This window comes from Marmota monax, unplaced genomic scaffold (assembly GCF_021218885.2).
Source record: "Marmota monax isolate L192 unplaced genomic scaffold, Marmota_monax_Labrador192_F-V1.1 WCK01_AAM20220418_F8-fsc00053, whole genome shotgun sequence".
NCBI lineage: Eukaryota > Metazoa > Chordata > Mammalia > Rodentia > Sciuridae > Marmota > Marmota monax.
This window is the reverse complement of record NW_026693153.1, coordinates 5,930,393-5,949,222: the sequence shown is the minus strand read 5'-3', so window position 1 is coordinate 5,949,222 and position 18,830 is coordinate 5,930,393. Positions and strand designations below refer to the sequence as shown.

Below are 18,830 nucleotides of genomic sequence, written 5' to 3'. Positions count from 1 at the left end.
CTTATAAAACGTATTGCTGAATGACTCACCACAGAAAGATGATGAAGATAAAGCTTCTAATTTAAAGAGTTAGGCAAGTGACCGTTTAACAATCAACTTTCTGAGGTATAATTTACATTCAATAAAATGCATGCATTTTAAGTGTACAGTTCAATAAATGTATACACCCATGTAAACACCACCCCAGTCAAAACAGGACACTCTCATCCTTCCAGAAAGCTCCCTCATGCCCTTTCACAGCCAGTCTTTCCACACACTGATCAAAGCAACCGTTTATCTGCTTTCTATCACTATGGCTCGATATTGCCTCTTATAGTACTTCTATTGAATTGTACAGTATGTGCTCTTTTCTGTTAAGCTTCTTTTGCTCATTCTGATGTTTCTGAGATTCATTCTCATTGGTGTATTTGTTAGTGATGGATATTTTTATTGAGTAGTATTCTACTGTGCAAATGACAACTTGTTAGTCATGCATCTATTAGTGGATATTTGTTTCCGGTTCGGGGCTTTCATCAATGAAGTTGCTATGACCTGTCTTGATGTAGACATTGTTCTTGTTTCATTTTGGTAAACATGTAGGAGTGAATACCTAGTGGTTCATACAAGTGTATGTTTAACCTTAAAAGAAACTGTCAAACTGTTTTCCAAAGGGATTGTGCCACATTTTATTCCCAATAGCAATTCATAAGAGGTCTAACTATTCTTCATCTCTTTTACAAACTTGGTATTGACAGTCTTTAATATTACCATCTAATGAATGTGTAGCATATCTTACAGCTTTAATTTTCATTTCCCTGATGACTGATGATGTTGAGTATCTATCTTTTCTTGTGCTTATTGAACATTCATATATCTTCCTTGATTAAGTGCTGCTTCATGTCTTTTGCCTATTCAAGTATAATTAGATTGTATTATTGTTATTAAATTTCAAGAACATATATACACACACACATTTGGGATATAAGTCTATTGTCAGATATGTGCATTCCAAAAATTTCTTCCAGCCGATGGCTGAACTTTTTTTTGGTGCTGGGGACCAGACCAGGGCCTCATGTATGCTAGCTAGCACTCTACCACTGAGCTGCATCCTCAGCCCTAGTTCAGATAATTTTTGTAGATATATTTTCCTGTTTTCATGCATTTCTGATACGATTTTTGGTCTACTGTGGCCATTTATTTATTTTTGGTCATTGAATTTTTTAGTTCCAGAATTTCCATATAGTTATTTTTTATAGTTTAAATTCCTATGCTGAGATTTCTTGCCTTTTCTCTCAGTAAGCCAATAATTTCCTTAATTCACGGAACATATATCATTTAGTTCTTTGAGCCATATTTATAGTACCTAAAGTCCTTGATTTTTAAATACAATATCTCAGCACTGTTGAGATTGATATTTTCTCCTTAATTATGACCATATTTGCATGTTGTTCTTTTTTTCATATCTAGCAAATTTTTATATTATATTTTAGACATTGTTGATTATATATTGTGAAAATTCTAGGCTCTGGACTTTGTTATCTTCTTTTGAGAAATGTTAGCTTTTCTTGTATTAGTTCAATTACTGGCTGATTACCTTGCATTTCCATGGGTTTGTCTTTATGCTTTGCTTGGGTACATCTTCAGCAAGCTCAATATGTTCCCCAAGTCCCTCTATTTTTCCAATGTCTGTCTGCTCTGCAGATCTTTTAAAGGCTTAGTTTTGGACTTTGTTAGGATGAGCCTGGAATGGACCTTACTCTGAAACATGGTCCTAATTCTTTCTGGATCTAAATTAGATGCTTAGTGTGATAATAAATTGGTAACAGAGTCTTTTTATTCTGGCTTGGCCAGAACTTCAGTGTCCACCAGCACTGTTTGATGTCTAGAATCTCCATTCTGTTCTTATCTCAATAGTAAATGTTCTCTGTAGTTACTACAAGCCACAGATAATTTTACCATAAGAATGTGCATCTTACCTTTCAGCCAAGGATTCATAAGGAATCTTCCACACCACTTTTTAAACTCCAGTTCTCCCCACCTTATGCAGCTTCTTTATCTTTTGATGCCTTACTAAATTCCAACTGCTTCAGTTCATCTGAACTCTAATCTTTGTCTCAGCTCAGCAGGACCATTGTGCTTGGTTTAGATTTCAACTTTCTATGATATATTTGGAAAATTGTATTCAGGAAGAGATCTAGGGTATCACTGGGCTATTCTTTATGATTTTCTCCTCTCTCTGAGATTACAATGTTGAGTTTCTTATTGTCCATTGCTTAAAAACAATTGCCTCATGTAGTATTTCTGGTTTAATCATTTATGGAAGGAGAGTTAGTCCAATAACAGTTGCTCCATCACATCTGGAAGTGAAAAATTGCAAGATGTGCTCTTAAAGATTAAATTACAGGGGCTGGGGGTCTAACTCTGTGACAGGTATGTGCTTACTGCTTAGCCTAATTCAATATCCAGCAGGATGGGGGAAAGATTAAAATTACAAAGGAGGAGTCCCTGAACTTCCATTTAAGCTGAAAAAAGAATTTTTAGTAGTCATGAGTTCCAGTCTATGGTTTCTATTCACAGGAAGTCAGTATGGTGAAACAGAATGTAGTTCCTTTTTATTTTTCTAAAAATTGTATGTAATAGCCATCTCTTTTCTCTAAGAAACAAAAAGAAGAGAGATTCAAGATGGTGGAGTCGAGGAAGGCTGCATTCCTAGCTGCTCCGCAGCTCAGGATTCAAGCAGCTGGAGTGCTGCTTCTCAGCAAGGTGAGTGAAGAAGGATTTCACGAAAATTCAATACTGGACAGTCAGAGGATCCTAGGGATTCAGAAATTTGGGTTCACTGAACAAAGAAGAAAGAGCATTGGGGCTGAACTGTTAGCAGCAGCAAAAGCAGTGTTGGTTCACCATAGAGGAGAGGGAGAATAGAGAGAGAAACATGACAGACAGATCTGGTATGGAAAACCTGAGATCAGACAGTGGCCTGAACTTGGCTGAACCAGGGGCTGACTGTGAACTGCTGATTGAAAAGTGCCCTGTTTCTCAACTGGCCACAGAGTACTGAGACAGAGCCAGAGCCAGGAAATCACAGCAAACACTGTCACACTGTCCCAGTAAGTGCCTACCATGTGGCCTAAAGTGTACCTGTGACCCGCAGGAGTCAGGATCGGGGTGTTCCATGGAGTCGAAGAATGAGCACCGAATAAGCAAGCTAGAGTGCCGTTTAAGTCCTACAGCTCTCCTCCTTTAAAGGCAGGTAAGGGGGAGTTGATAAGCTCCTTTTGATTGGTTTTTGATGTTTCAATTATCCCATGGTAGGCGCAGACTGGATTATGGATTATGCAGTTGCTTTCAGCCAGATGGAGATTTATGCACTTTCTGAGCAACAGGAACTGTTTTATAACAGGTTGGGGCATGTTAGGATGGCTGTCCTTGTGTTTGCCCTCTTGTCAACTTTTTCTGTTCCTTCCCTACACTCTACTGCCTTGCCTTTTCTATCTCTTGCTTCCAGAATGTGCATGAAGTAGACACAGAGAGAGCTGGGCACAGTGGCGCAGGCCTGTAATCCCTGCTGCTGGGGAGGCTGAGGCAGGAGGATCTCGAGTTCAAAGCCAGCCTCAGCAATGGGAGGCACTAAGCAACTCAGTGAGATCCTGACTCTAAATAAAATACAAAATAGAGCTGGGGATGTGGCTCAGGGGCAGAATGTCTCTGAGTTCAATCCCTGGTATGGTACCAAAACAAACAAACAAACAAACAAAAAAAAACCCAAAGAAAAAGGCACAGAGAAGATTGTACCCAGGGGCATTCAAGTCTGAAAAACGAAGGGGAACCCAACTTGCTTCTCCTTTGAGTCAGGCGATTCACATGATCAGCAGAAGAGAGCCAGGAATCTAAACAGATGGGTGAGAATACTCTCAAGATCTAAGCTTGGGAAGGCTGGGAAGGCTGTATTGGAGGGCAGCAGGGTGTGTGGAGGATTGGCTCCCCTGTCCCATGAGTAGAATTCTTGGGAGGCTCTTGAAATCCAGACTCCTGACAGAGATTGGCAACTGCTAAACTATAGGGGTAGGTTGATCTAATCCCTCCAGATCAGACACTGGCCAACAAAGCCTCTGAAGCTAGATTAGAACTAATCCCCAGGCCCTGGAACTCCCCTAATAGACATAGAATTCAGCATCAGCTCCTACTTGGGAATGCATTGATCTGATCTTTGCAGACAAAACTCCAACTGAAAGTACTTCCTATTCCATCCTACCTCATACTGTGAGAAGGGAAGCTAAGAATTATTTGAACAGCTTCAGGGTTAGGCCACTCTAACTGGCAATTCAGTGAGCAACACAAAAAGAGGAAGGGGTTAACAACCTCCATCCCTTGATCTTGCTCTCAGGACATAGCCCAAGAAGAAATGGAAAGGAAGACAATTGGGCATAGACAGTGACTATCATCGGCTATACCAATCACCTCAGTGGAGATGATTTTCTCATTTTTATTAAGAAAAAGCCCTACATATAACAGTGGAAGAGAAATCCATCCCAACAATGTGTAAATCTCAATACAGGTATCTAAGAAATATGAAAAAAACAGGGTAACATGATGTCTCCTATAGTTTAAAATTCACTACCACCTTACCCAAAAGATATCGCAGTGGATAAATACCAGATAAAGAATTCAAAAGAATGATTATAAAAATGATCAATGATTTCCAAAAGAACACAGGAAAATAACAGAATGAATTAAGGAAGTCAGTACAGAGTACGAATAAGAAGTTAAAAAGAGCCAAACAGAAATCTTGGAAATGAATACAATAAATCCAATATAATATTCAGTTGAAAGTCTAATAGAGTAGACAATATTGGAGACACAATCTCAGAGTTGGAAGACAAAGCGGTCAACTTTGAAAATTCAGACAATGTACTTTTTAATATTTTATTTGTTCTTTTTAGTTATACATGAGCAGTAGAATGTATTTTGAGATATTATACATAGAGTATAACTTCCCATTCTTGTGGTTGTACATGTTGTGGAGTTACACTGGTTGTGTATTCATATATGAACACAGGAAAATTATGTTCAGTTCATTCTATTGTCTTTCCTATTTCCATCCCCTCATCCCTTCCTTTCATCCCCTTTAATTTAATCCAATTAACTCTATTCTTCCCTCCTCTGCTCTTATTATGTATTAGCATCTGCATATCAGAGAGAATATTTGGCCTTTGGGTTTTTTGGGGGATTGGCTTATTTCACTTAGCATGGTAGTCTCCATTTCTATCGATTTACCAGTAAAAACCATAATTCCATTCTTCTTTAATGTTGAGTAATATCCTACTGTGTATATTACCACATTCATCTGTTAAAGAGCACCTAGGTTAATTCCACAGCTTAACTATCATCAATTGAGCTGCTATAAACATTGATGTGGCTGTATAACTGTAGTATGCTGATTTTATGTCCTTTGGGTATAAACTGAGGAGTGGGATAACAGGGTCAAATGGTTGTTACATTCCAAGTTTTCTGAGGAATCTCCATACTGATTTTCATAGTGGTTGCATCAATTTGCAGTTCCACCCACGATGTATGAGTGCACCTCCCCCACCCCACCCCCCTGCATCCTTGTCAATATTTATTGTTACTAGTTTTCTTGATAATGACCATTCTGATTGGAGTGAAATGAAATCTCAGTGTGGTTTTAATTTGTATTTCTCTAATTGTTAAAGATGTTAAACATTTTTCATACAGTTGTTGACTTTATTTCTTTTTCTGCAAAGTGCTGGTTAAATTCCTTTGCCCATTTATTGATTGGGTTATTTGTTTTTTTTGTTGTTGTTGTTGTTTTGTTTTTGGTGTTGTTTGAGTTCTTTATATATCTTGGAGATTAATGCTCTATCTGAGGTGCACACAGTGGCAAAGATTTTCTCCCATTCTGTAGGCTCTTTCTTTATGTTCTTGATTATTTCCTTTGCTGTGAAGAAGATTTTTAGTTTGATACCATCCCATTTATTGATTCTTTATTTTACTTCTTTTACTTTAGAAGTCTTATTGATGAATTCAGTTCCTAAGCTGACATGATGGAGAGTTGGGACTACTTTTAATTCAGACAATATTAAAGGAAAAAAAGTAACCATGATAGGAATATACAAGAACTCTGGGTCAACATTGAGAGACCACATTTAAGAATCACTGGAAATGAGGAGTGTTATGAGATGCAGGCTTATGGAGTGGATAACCCCTTCGGGGAAATAATAACAAAAATTTGAAACTTCAAGAATGAGATGGACATCTAGATACAGGAAGCATTCAGAACCTCAGATAGACAAGGTCAAAACAGAACCTTTTCATGACACATTATAATTAAAATGCCTAACATACAGAACAGGAAGAATTTCTGAAAGAAAATAAGTGTCAATCAAGATTACTATCTACAAAACAGATATTTAAAAGTCTAAAAGGATATTAAAACCTTCCAAGACAAGCAGAAATTAAAAGAATGAGCGACTATTAAGCCAGCACTATAGAACTTAAAGAAATGTTTGACTCAGAGGAAATAAAAACAACAACAACAAAACCCCAGTGCTTACATGTGAACAATTCTCACTGGAAGAGTAGCTAAGCAAATGAGAAACAGGACCAAATTAAACATTATAAATAAATCAAAATGGCAGGAATTAATAAACCTCTCTCTCAGTAACATTGAATGTAAATGTTTTCAACTCACCAATTGAAAGACACAGGCTAGAAGATTGGGTTAAAAAACTAGACCCAACTATATATTGTTTGCAAAAGATGTATCTTACAGACAAAAACAATCACAGGCTAAAAGGATGGAGATTAATATACCATGTAAATGGAGTCCCCAAACAAGCAGGAGTAGCTACTCTCATTATGACAAAGATTACTTCAAACTGAAATTAATGAGAAGAGACAAAGCATGTCTCTTCATAAAGTGAATGATCCAAAAAGAATATATAACAATGATAAATATTTTTCCCTAAATGTGGGTGAGGCTAGTTACATAAAAAAAGACACTACCTTAAGGAAGCCACAGATAGACCCTGGTGATTTCAATGTCCTTCCCTCACCAATAGTTGGATCATACAGATACAGGAAAGACTCTTTGGACCTGAAAAATATTATAAATCAAATGAACTCAAAAGATATCTATAGAATGGATAGTTCATCCAACAAAAGTTGAGTACATTTTCTTCTCAGCAGCTAATGGAATTTTCTTCAAAATAGAACATACTTTAGGTTACAAAGCAACTCTTAGCAAATACAAAAAAGTAATATAATTCCTTGCATCTTCTTTGACCATAATGGAATGAAAATAGAAATCAACACAATAAAAACCTTCAGAAACTATGTAAACACGTGGACATGGAAAAATACACTTTTGAATGATGAATGGGTGATAGAAAAAAATCAAGGGAGAAATTTAAAAGTTCTTAGACTCAAATAAGAATAGTGATACAGCATACCAGAACCTCTGGGACACTATAAAGGCAGTTTTAATAGGAAATTTTATGGCTATAAGTGCTTACATAGGAAAATCAGAGAGAATCCAAATAAACAATCTACTGATGCATATCAAGCCACTTGAAAAAGAAGAGCAATCAATTCCACAACTAGTAGAAGGAAGGAAGCAATTAAGATCAGAGCCCAAATCAATGAACTTGAGAGTAAAACAAACAATACAAAAATCAATGAAGCAAAGTGTTGGTTCTTTGAAAAGATGAAAGATGAACAAGGTTGATAAACGCTTAGCCAAAGTAACAATAACAACAACAAAGAGAGAGAGAGAGAGAGAGAGAGAGAGAGAGAGAGAGAAGACCCAAATTAATAAAATTAGAGACGAAAAAGGAGAAATCACTACAGGCCTCACAGAAATAAAGCAGATCATTAAGAACTATTTTGAAAACTTACACTCCAATAAATTGGAAAACCTAGAAAAAATGGGTATGTCTCTAGACACAATCTGCCAAAATTGAATTAAGAAGACATAGAAAACCTAGGCATACCAATAAGTTGTAATGAGATAGAAGTAGTAATAGAAAATCTTCCAAAAAAGAAAAGGCCAAGACTAGATGGATTCTCAGCTAAATTCTATTACAACTTTAAAGAAGAAGTAAATTATTTCATAAAATATAGAGGAATGGAACATTTCAGAATTTATTCTATGAAGCCATATCACACTCATACCAAAACCAGATAAGGACACATCAAAGAAAGAAAATTACAGATGAATATCCCTGATGAACATAAATCCAAAAATACTTAATAAAATATTAGCAAGCCATGTTCAACAACATATTTAAAAGATTATAGGCCACAACCAAGTTGGTTTTATTCCAGAGGTGCAAGGATGGTTTAATATACACAAATCAATAAATGTAATTTGTCACATAAATAGAATTAAGGACAAAAATCACAGACATTTCAATAGGTGCAGAGAAGGCCTTTGACAAAATTCAGCATTCATTCATGATAGAAAAACACTGAAGAAACATGGGATAGGTGAAACTTGCCTTAGGCTGGGTTTGTAGCTCAGTGGTCAGGCACTTGCCTAGCATGTGTGAGACACTGGATTGATCCTCAGTATCACATAATAATAAATAACTGAAATAAAGTTACTGTGTCCATATACAAATAAAAAAAGTTAAAAAAAGAAACATGCCTCAACTTCATAAAGATTATACATGAAAAACCCAAAATCAAACCCATAGTAATTGGTGAAAAGCTAAAAGCATTTCCTTTAAAATCTGGTAAAATAAAAGGATGTCTACTCTTACCATTCCTAACACATTCTTAGAAATTCTAGCCAAAGCAATTAGGCAAGAGAAGGATATAAAAGGGATAAAATTGGATAAGAAGACATCAAATCATCACTGTTTGCAGATGATATGATTCTGAATTTACAAGATCCAAAAAACTCCACTAAAACACTGTTAGAACTAATAAACAAATTCAGCAAAGTAGAAGGTTACAAAATCAACATAAAAAACCAATAGCTTTCTTATATGCTAGTAATGAATCTTCTGAAAAAGAAATCAGGAAAACAATTACATTCACAGTAACAAAAATATTTAATAATAATAAAAAATACCTAGGAATAAATACAGCCAAGAAGGTGAAAAACCTCTACAATGAAAACTATTGAGCCAGGTGTAGTGGTGCATGCCTGTAATCCCAGCAGTTCAGAAGGCTGAGGCAGGAAGATTGTGGGTTCAAAACTAGCCTCAGCAACTTAGCAAGACCTTAAGCAACTCAGTGAGACCCTACAAAAAAGAGCTGAGGATTGGCTCAGTGGTTCAGTGCCCCCGAGTTGAATCCCTGGTATCAAACAAACAAACAAAAACCAAAAAAAAGCTATAGAAAATTGAAGAAAGAACTTTAACAAGACCTCAGAAGATGGAAAGACTGCCTATGTTCATGGATAGGCAGAATTAATGCTAAAATGGCCATAGTACCAAAACAAATATACAGATTCAATGCAATACTCATCAAAATTCTAGTGACATTCTTTACAGAACTAGCACAAAGAATCCTAAACTTCATTTGGATTTATAAAAGACCTAGAATAGACAAAGGTATTCTAAGCCAGAAAAGCAATGCTGAAGACATCACAATACCTGCCTTCAAATTATACTATATAGCTACTTCATGATACTGGTATAAAAACAGACATGTAGACCAATGGTATAGATTAGAAGGCAGAAACAAATCCATACATCCACAGTCATCTGATCCTTGACAAAGGTGCCAAAAACATACTTTGGAGAAAAGTCAGGCTTTTAAACAAATGGTATTGGGACAACTGGTTATCCTACATAGAAGAATGAAACTATACCCTTATCTCTCACTTGGCACAAAAGACAATTGAAACCATGCCAGTACCATGAAGTAGCTATGCAGTCAATTAAAACTGGATCAAAGGACTTAGGATTAGACCAGAAACCATGAGGCTCCTAGAAGGAAATGTAGGGTCAACACTCCAACTTTTAGACACAGGCAATGAGTTTCTCAATAGGACCCCTATAAAGCCCAGAAAATAATAGAAAGAGTTAATAAACAGGAAGGCATCAAATTAAAAAGCTCTGCACATCAAACAGTGAGGAATGTGAAGAGAGAAGCTACAGAATGGGAGCAAATCTTTGCTAGTTACCCTTCTGATAAAGGATTAATATATAGAACACATAAAGAACCCCCAAAATTTAACTCAAAATGCCAAATAACCCTATTAATAATTGGGCAAAAGAATTAAACAGACACTTCTCAAATGAAGAAGTACAAATGGCCAACAAATATATGAAAAAGTGTTCAACATCAGGAGCTGGGAGTGTGGCTCAGTGGTAGAGCACTTGCCTAGCATGTGTAAGGCACTGGGTTTGATTCTCAGTACCACATACAAATAAATAAAATAAAGGTACATGGACAACTAAAAATATTTTTAAAAAATGTTAAACCTAATTAGCAATTAGGAAAATGAAAATCAAAGCTACACTGAGATTTCACCTCTCACCAATCAGAATGGCAGTCATCAAAAAAACAGAAAAAATAAATGCTAGAGAGAAAGGAACACTTTTACACAGTTGATGGGACTGTAAATTAATACAACCACTATGGAAATCAATATGGAGGTTCCTCAAAAGACTGGGTATGGAACCACCATATGACCCAGCTATACTACTCCTTAGTATTTATCCTTAAGAATGAAAGTCATCATATTATAGTGACGCATGCATACACATGTTTATAGCAACACAATTCACAATAGCCAAACTATGGAATCAACCTAGGTGTCCATCAACAGATAAATGGTAAAGAAAATAAATGCAAGATATATACAGTGAAGTTTTATTCAGGCATAAATAAAAATAAAATTATGTCATTTGCAGAAAAATGGATGGAACTAGAGACCATTATGTTAAGTGAAATTAACCAAACTCAGTTCAAGGGTTGTTATGCTTTATATGTGGAAGCTAGAGAAGAAAAAGTAAAAGAAAGGTGCAGAGGGGTGGGGAATCTCATGAAAATCAAAAGAAGATCAGTAGAGGAAAGAGACCAGTGACCAGCGGTTGGGAAATAGAGAGGGAGTGGGGAAGGGCTGGGGAGTGATACTGACCAAATTACATTGTTATATTGTGTGCATGTACAAATAGTAACTACAAATACCATCATTATGAATAACCGTAATGCACCAATAAAAAACCTGTGTAGAGAAAATAAAAAAAAGAAAAAGGAGGTTTGTAAAAATAATGGCAGTAGTAAAAACTTAATGTTCCAGTGCTCTCCTTAAATTTTATTTGTATTAACCAATTTATTCTTTTTAATAACCTAGTTAATTACTAATTAATTCATAGTTACCAGTTAGTACCTGAAGATTGATTACTAATCAATAATCCTATTTACAGATGTGAAAATTGAGGAACATAAAGGCTAAATAATTTTCCTGAAGTGACCTATCTGGTACAGGTAGGTATGGGAAGACTATGGTAAAACCTTTGTCAGTTTACATTGTAGAAATGCTACAGAGCAGGGCTGAGATTATGGCTCAGTGGTTACAGCCACAGCATGCATGAGGCACTGAGTTTGATCCTCAGCACCACATAAAAATAGATAAATAAAATAGAAGTATTGTGTCCATTTATAACTAAAAAAATTGGGGGGGGGAAAGAAATGCTATATAGCATAAAAGGTCTTAGAGAAAAACAGGAAATATGTGAATTATGGGCAGGCATATTTGCGAGGCACTCACAAGCTCATGAATTTGAATGTATGCATGATTATGTGAGAGCAACTGATTCAGGGTCTTCTCAGATGTTCTTTGCCTTGGATTCAACCTTTCCACCTTCAACTAGAATTTAGCCTCAGTATCCAGCCTCAGGGAAGTTTGTTATATGTTTTCAAAAAATGCCCTTCTCTCTTTTGTTCCTATCACAATTGTAATTAAATTAATATAAATGTTTACTGGTAGATTTGTGAGGCACTCACTTTGTTGTCTTTTCTTATAGACTTAGGTTCCATGGATTCTGTTTCCCACCATGTATCCAGCACCTAGCATGGTTTCCAGCATGGAGCATGCACTTAGCAAGTATTTGCCCAACATTAAGTAGGTTTCCCTTCTCAGATTCCTATAAACTTGATCACAGAGCATTCCGTACATATATTTGCCTTTTCATCCTATTAAAAAATTTGTACAGTAAAATATACCCATTTTGGTGTACAGGTTTATGAGTTATAACAAAAGTAGAAAATTATAAAATCACTATCACAATCAAGATATAGAATAGTTCATCTCTTTACCCAAAATTCCCTCTTGCTAAAGCTTTGGAGTCAAATTTTACCCCCAAACTCAATATTTGGCAACCACTGAGAATTTTTTATTTTACATTACCCTGAACTCTTTTTTCCGTTTCTATCCTGCTTTGTCTATTTTTCAACTGTCTTACTGCTTGCTTAGCAGTATTCCTGAATACTGTATCCGAGAAGTGAAACAGAATTTAGACGGTTGCCTTACTTATTTGTGCACCACATAGAATCATTTGAGCAAGTAATATGAATACCTGGAAGAATGAGATGAGGATCATAAGGTCACCTAGGTTTTTGTTCAAAGCCTACTATCTCTCCACTTTTAAGAGCTCAGATCTGTATGCATCACTATTTCACTACCCCTGTTTAATTCATGCTTCATGATCTTGTCCAGTACCCTGCAATGGACTTCATACTGTTTTCCATGTATCTAATTTTTCTTTTCTTATATTCAATCTCTACATTTCACCCAGAGTGAAGTTTCTAAAATTGTGAGGCTTTTTAAAGTTCTCCATTGAGATTTAGCATCTTAACATATAGTTCACAGCTCTTCATGAGGCCCCTTCTTTCTTCTCCAGACCTATTTTTATTGGATCATGGCCTTTGCACTCTATAATACTGTTCTGGCAGTCCAGAGTTATTTGATAATTTCCAATAGTGCCTGAGTGCCTTTGTTCATGCTGCCCTGAAAGTCTTCCCTTTCTTTATCTGCCAATGCACCTGCACATTATTGAAGATGAATACTTAACTGTTATCTCCTGCTTTCTGACAATTCCCTCTTTTGTCTCCAAACTTACCTGCCCACCCACCTGCCATAGCACCTATAATTCCTTACAACATACGATGCTCATGTATTGATTTCCTAATTAATAGAAACAAAGCCCTTTGTGGTAAGTTTATTACACATCTTTGAATCTCCAGTGTAGGTGCTCAATAAATATTTGCTGAATGCATCAGTGAACAAAGTTTTTAACTGTATTGTTAGCTGAGCACTTGAATAATTTTCATTAATCTGTTTAATATGTAGTTTTTGGTGTTTAAGAAACTTTTTTGATCAAGTACTTTCTTTTTTCACGAGAAGCTAAAGATCCTATTTTGAAGTTCTCTCCAGTCTTCTATTAGACAGGGTGCATCGATGTGTGACCTTGTCAGTTGGCAGTATTTCAACTGGGCTTACCCATAGCTGTCTGCTTGCGTATAGAAACTCAGTTTGCAACTGTGGAAATGAAAAAGGGAAAAACAGGGGATGTCGAAAGGGGATGAATTTCCCATTAGGGCTCACTGGCTTTGAACTTCCTCTCCATTTTGAGGCTTAGAGTAGAGTCAGTGTTATCACTGTGTCCTCAGGTCTGCACTGGTTACAAGTCACATTATTGTTTACCCCTTTATCTATGGTGTTGTTTTCATTGCCATATTGACTTTATGGACTTTCACCCCGGGGATCTTAGTCTTAAAGTGTTTGGCTTCAAGATATTTGCCATGGAAGTGGGAATTTAGTCCTCTCTTGTAAAAGATATTAAACCCCTAAAAAAATTCTAACTAATCATGTCATTCCATTGTCAAACAAAACAAAAACAAAAAGACCTAAGTACTGACAAAGGAAAAAGCTACCTTATTTGTGACTAGCTAGCACCTGACCTTAATTTGGGTCAAATGAGGTGAAGATATAGACATGCTTCTCCTTCTCCCACCTGCCAAGAAAGTTTTACTCAGGGTTTAGGTCAAGGACTCATTTGGGTAGAACCTAAAGTTCAGACATAACCTCTCTTGTCTGCAAAATGACTATGGTGTTGAAGCTATTGGAGCCAGACACAGAAGAGTAAAAATTTCATGGTTTTTGGACTTTGAGCATGTCATTCATTCTGCCTGGACTTTGTGTTCTCATTTGTGAAGTGTTACCACCTATAATTTATGTGTATTGAATGATAACAAATGTAAAATATCTGGTGTACAAGAGAGACAAAGTTGTGTGCTTCTGCTGTGGGTAAGTGGAATTTTTATAATGCTATTAAAATTGCTCTCCATTGCTGATTGCAGTCTTCTAAAGTAGGATGGACAAGATACTAGATTTAATAGAGGACTCTGAGACGGAAAAATGAATCTAATTTGGAAAAGCTGGCAAAAGTGGTTAAAAGACAACAACATGGAACAACTCTTTTCACAGAGAATATCCTGTATGTCTATACTCCAGTGAAGGCAGGTGTTGGCAACAACCAACTTATTTTTCATTGTCCTTAAAAGCTCAGGCCTAGCCAGGCCTGGTGGAGCATGCCTGTAATCCCAGAGGCTCGGGAGGCTGAGGAAGGAGGATTGCAAGTTCAAAAGTCAGTCGCAGCAGCAAATTAGTGAGGCCCTAAGCAACTCAGTGAGACTCTGTTTCTAAAAAAAAATACGAAAAAGGTCTGGGGATGAGGCTCAATAGTTCAGTGCCCCTGGGTTCAATTCCTGGTACCAAAACCAAAACAAACAAACAAACAAACAAAAAACCCTCAGGCCTTTTTGCATCTCTCAAAAGGATAAATTCTTTAAAACATGCAGACATAACTTGTTGTGTTTTGTGCAAATTAATTTTTCATAAACACATTTTGTTTTATTGTTTTCACATGACTCCCTGCAGTTCATATTATAGCACTTTTTCCCAAGCCTAATTTTTTACCTTTCCTGTCTGCCCCTAAATCTTGTCTACAACTCCATCTGTGCTTCCCTTGCTATACCCGACCCCAACCTCCCACCCTATGCATACATTATTGTAGAGGTATCCAGAGTTGATAACGTCTCACCATAATAATAAAAATAACTTTAATATAAACCTCTTTATAAACTGATTTCGTAGTCGTGATTTAGTTTACTCCTCCTAATAACCCTGTGTGATAGACATCTCACTTCTGAGAATGAAGAAATGAAAGTTGAGAGGGGTGGCAAAGCAAATAATATTAGATCATGGCATGGCTCATCTTATTTTTATTTTGTTTTGTTTTATTTTGGTATTGGGGTTTGAACCCAGGAGCACGTAACCACTGTATCACATTCCCAGCCCTTTATATACTTTTTATTTTGAGACAGGGTCTCACTGATTTGCTTAGAGCTTTGCTAAATTGCTGAGGCTGGCTTTGAACTCACCCATCCTCCTGCCTCAGCCTCCCAAGCCACTGGGATCACCACAATGCCCGGCCTCATCTTAGTTTTTATTAATCATCTGCTTTATTTATTTTAGAATATTTTCTCCTTTACAGAGAAAAATTCCATATTGACCAATGGGTCTTGCAATCTGCATTTTAAAAGTCTTGATTCTAAGCACTGTGTTAATTAGGATAGTACTTTATGGAGATTCTTGTGTGTATGTCTATGTTAGGATGGTCAGAAAAGGGAAATTGTTTTTGTAGTTAAGAAACTGCTTAGTATCAAAAAAAAAAAGAAAAGAAAGGAGAAGGAAATATATGTTTTTAATACAAAAAGAGAGAACATTTGAGTTACTAAAATAAAACATAATTTGAATAATTATGAGTCAATAATCCATAGGAGTCTATAATCTTGCTCCTGAGATCCCCTGAAGGCTATTCTAGAACCTTGCTCAGCATCTAGTAGAAAAAAGAAACAAATACTATTTTGTCAGTTCCCTGTTGTGGTTGTGAGACACATTTTATGTAATAAAGTGCTATTTAAAGTATGAGCTGCAATTTTATACAGCTGACTTTACTTAATTCTAAAGAAAAAAACATTGAACACTTGGTGGAAACTTATGGTGCTGTAGTTTTTACTCCACAAGTTATTTAAACCTCACAGTGCTTCCAAGAGACTGGTTAATATTTTTCTTTTTGTTACAAAAGGAGTCCAAATATAAATAATAATAACAAACGTAATAATACTGTATTTATAGTTTTTCTCTCTCTCTGTGTGTGTGTGTGTGTGTGTATATATATATATATATATATATATATATATATATATATATTTACACTTGAAACTCAGTTTTAATATTAACAGAATTGAGTTGGAGTGCCTATTAGACTAGCAACTTAGGAGGCTGATGCAGGAAGATTGCCATCCTTAAAGCCATCCTCAGCAACTTAGTGAGGCCCTAAGCAACTTAGGGAGATCCTGTGTCAAAATAAAAAATAGAAAAAGCTCAGGAGATAGCTCAATGTCCTTGAGTTCAATCCCTGGTACAAAAGAATTGAGTTGGAGTGGAAACAAAGGAAAAGGCATACTCTGTAGTGCTATAATGCTTTATGATTATTTTGAGTTAAGTTAAACTCTCATTTGGATTGGTGACTGAATGACAGGTACTCTTTTATCTGAAGAACAAGAAACTACAGTTGCCAGTGCAGAGCTACGAAAACTAGCCATTAACACATTGTCTTTCCACTCTTTTATCTCTGTTTGACATATTTATACCTTTCTCACAGGTGCATACACACTATATAACCATGGTCAACTCTAAAGTGACATTTTCTTTTTGACAAACACATCTAAACTCACATATCCAAATGCAGCCTGTGCTCTTCAAAATGCAAGCACATTTCAATATCATTGTATTTTCCAAGCTTTGAGAATTTTGTTTTTTGAGGGGAGCTTTTTGGTTTTTAATATTTTTATGATTGTTGACTTTTGCTCCTATTTGATTTTTGGAAACAGCTGAATGTCATTTGAAGCCAAGAGTAGATGACCGCCAGTGAGTAACATCCATTGTGGTAGAACATGATCTGAATGCATGACCAATCTTGCCTGAGCAGCTCCCATTTCTTGTTGCTCTAATCCTTTTTATAAAGAGCTGTCAGAATCAACTTTTTAAAACTGAGCTCCAGTGAAGATATTTTCCAATCTCAATGCTTCTTCTTTGCAGAGTAGAAATGTCAAGGTCCTTCCTGATTGAGCTCAACCTCTCTTAAAAGACTTACTTTACATGATACTGCCACTAACTCTGGTTACCTGTGCTGAACTACCTGACTTTCAAAACTTTCCAACTCTGTGCCTTCATCTAGGCTGTTCCTCATGGGAATAGCCTCTTTTGAATTCTTACCAATTTTTATGCAGTATTCTTTTATTCCAGAAAAATTTTAATGTGGTCTTCTTCATTCCTGCTGAATTTCTATTTGTCTTGAGGATGCCCAGGGTGCCGGTTCTCATATCTTCCCAATTATAAATTACTTGTTCTGAGGTTTCAGAGTATTCTGTGTTGCCTTCAATCTTGTAGTATTGCTACTAGATTCTAAGTGTTTGGTTATATTCCTTGGTTTCATAGGATTAGAATTTAGCAATGACTTGTGCATCATGCATTTGGGATTGTTTTTAGTACTAATCCTGAAGACAATTTCAAAGGGACTTACAAAAGTATTTTGAGTAATGGGTATAGCTTTCCAAGGATATTTTTAAGATAATGCTCATTGGTGTTTACATGATATATTCAAGTTTTTTTTCTTTTTCTGATTTCATCACTTTCTTGTCTACTTGTTATATGACTTTGAAAATTCTCCTATAAAGGACAGGTTATATATTCATCATGCTTCAATCTGGATGCCGAAGTGATGCTATGTGATGTTTCTGCCTCTTTTTCTTGATGCACAGGAGGCCATCTACCATGGAGTGAAGAAGCTCAAGTAACCTGTGAAAAGGACCATGTAAAGAGAAATCAAGACACTTGGTCTGCAGTCCTGGCTGTGGACCAAGTGCTGCCCATGCATGTGAGCCATTTTAAAAGTGGAATCTCCATCTCCTATTTAATGCACCATGGAGCAGAGATGAGCTGTTCCCAACTGGCTTCCAAAATTATACATTTTTGAGCACAAGTGATTTTTTTTTGTTTTAAGGCACTAAACTGTGGAGTGGTGTCATGAAGCATTAGATAACCAATCCATTTTGTTTATAGATCATAGAACACAAAATTTTGAACTTTAAATCTTATACATTATATTATTATCCTTGTTTCAGAGATGAGAAATGAATAATTCAGAGTTCAAGTAGATTTAAGATATGCTACTTCTGTGTTTATCTAGCTGGAGGAAATAGTTGGAAGGAAAGACCCCTGGATTTGAAATGACAAGATATGGGCTTGAGGTTTACTTCTGCTACTTACTAGCTTAGGTGAACTTGGGCAAGAGTCTTAATTTCTCTGAACCCAGTTTATTTTCCTTTTAAATGGTAATAAAAATAACAGACCTATATCAACTTTCTCTCCCTCTTATTTACTCAATTTAACAATGGTTTATAAATTAACTGATATACTGTGTAAGCAAAGAACACATAAGGATATATTTGTGTTTTTGTGAAGTTTGTAGTTTATCAGGGAGCCAGTGACATATTAAAATTATTGCAAAACAGTTCAGTAAGTGCTATTATAGAAAATAAATACAAGGTTAAGTTTTGATAAGAGGAGAGAGCCATCAATTCTGCCTTAGGGTGGTGAGGGTTAGTTCCATAGAATAAGAGACCATAGATCTGCTTCTCAAAAGATGAATAGAGAGGAAAAGTTATATAAAGGCATAAACATATAAGAAAGCATTAAGTCTTTAGTCAACTGCAAAATTTGAGCTCTAGATGGTAAGAAACAA

The 18,830-nt window shown here is 36.0% G+C and overlaps 1 long non-coding RNA gene across 3 annotated transcripts; it reads left to right on the top strand.

Moving 5' to 3' along the window:
• Window positions 1–2,618: 2,618 nt before the first annotated feature.
• On the top strand, window positions 2,619–18,443 carry LOC124100043 (uncharacterized). Of its 3 annotated transcripts, none has more exons than XR_006854144.2 (4): window positions 2,619–2,742; window positions 3,134–3,232; window positions 11,385–11,445; window positions 17,848–18,443. It is a non-coding gene; the product is annotated as an uncharacterized LOC124100043 (long non-coding RNA). The 3 variants fall into 3 exon arrangements; XR_006854145.2 differs by lacking the exon at window positions 17,848–18,443 and adding an exon at window positions 11,985–13,168; XR_006854146.2 differs by lacking the exon at window positions 11,385–11,445.
• Window positions 18,444–18,830: the final 387 nt, after the last annotated feature.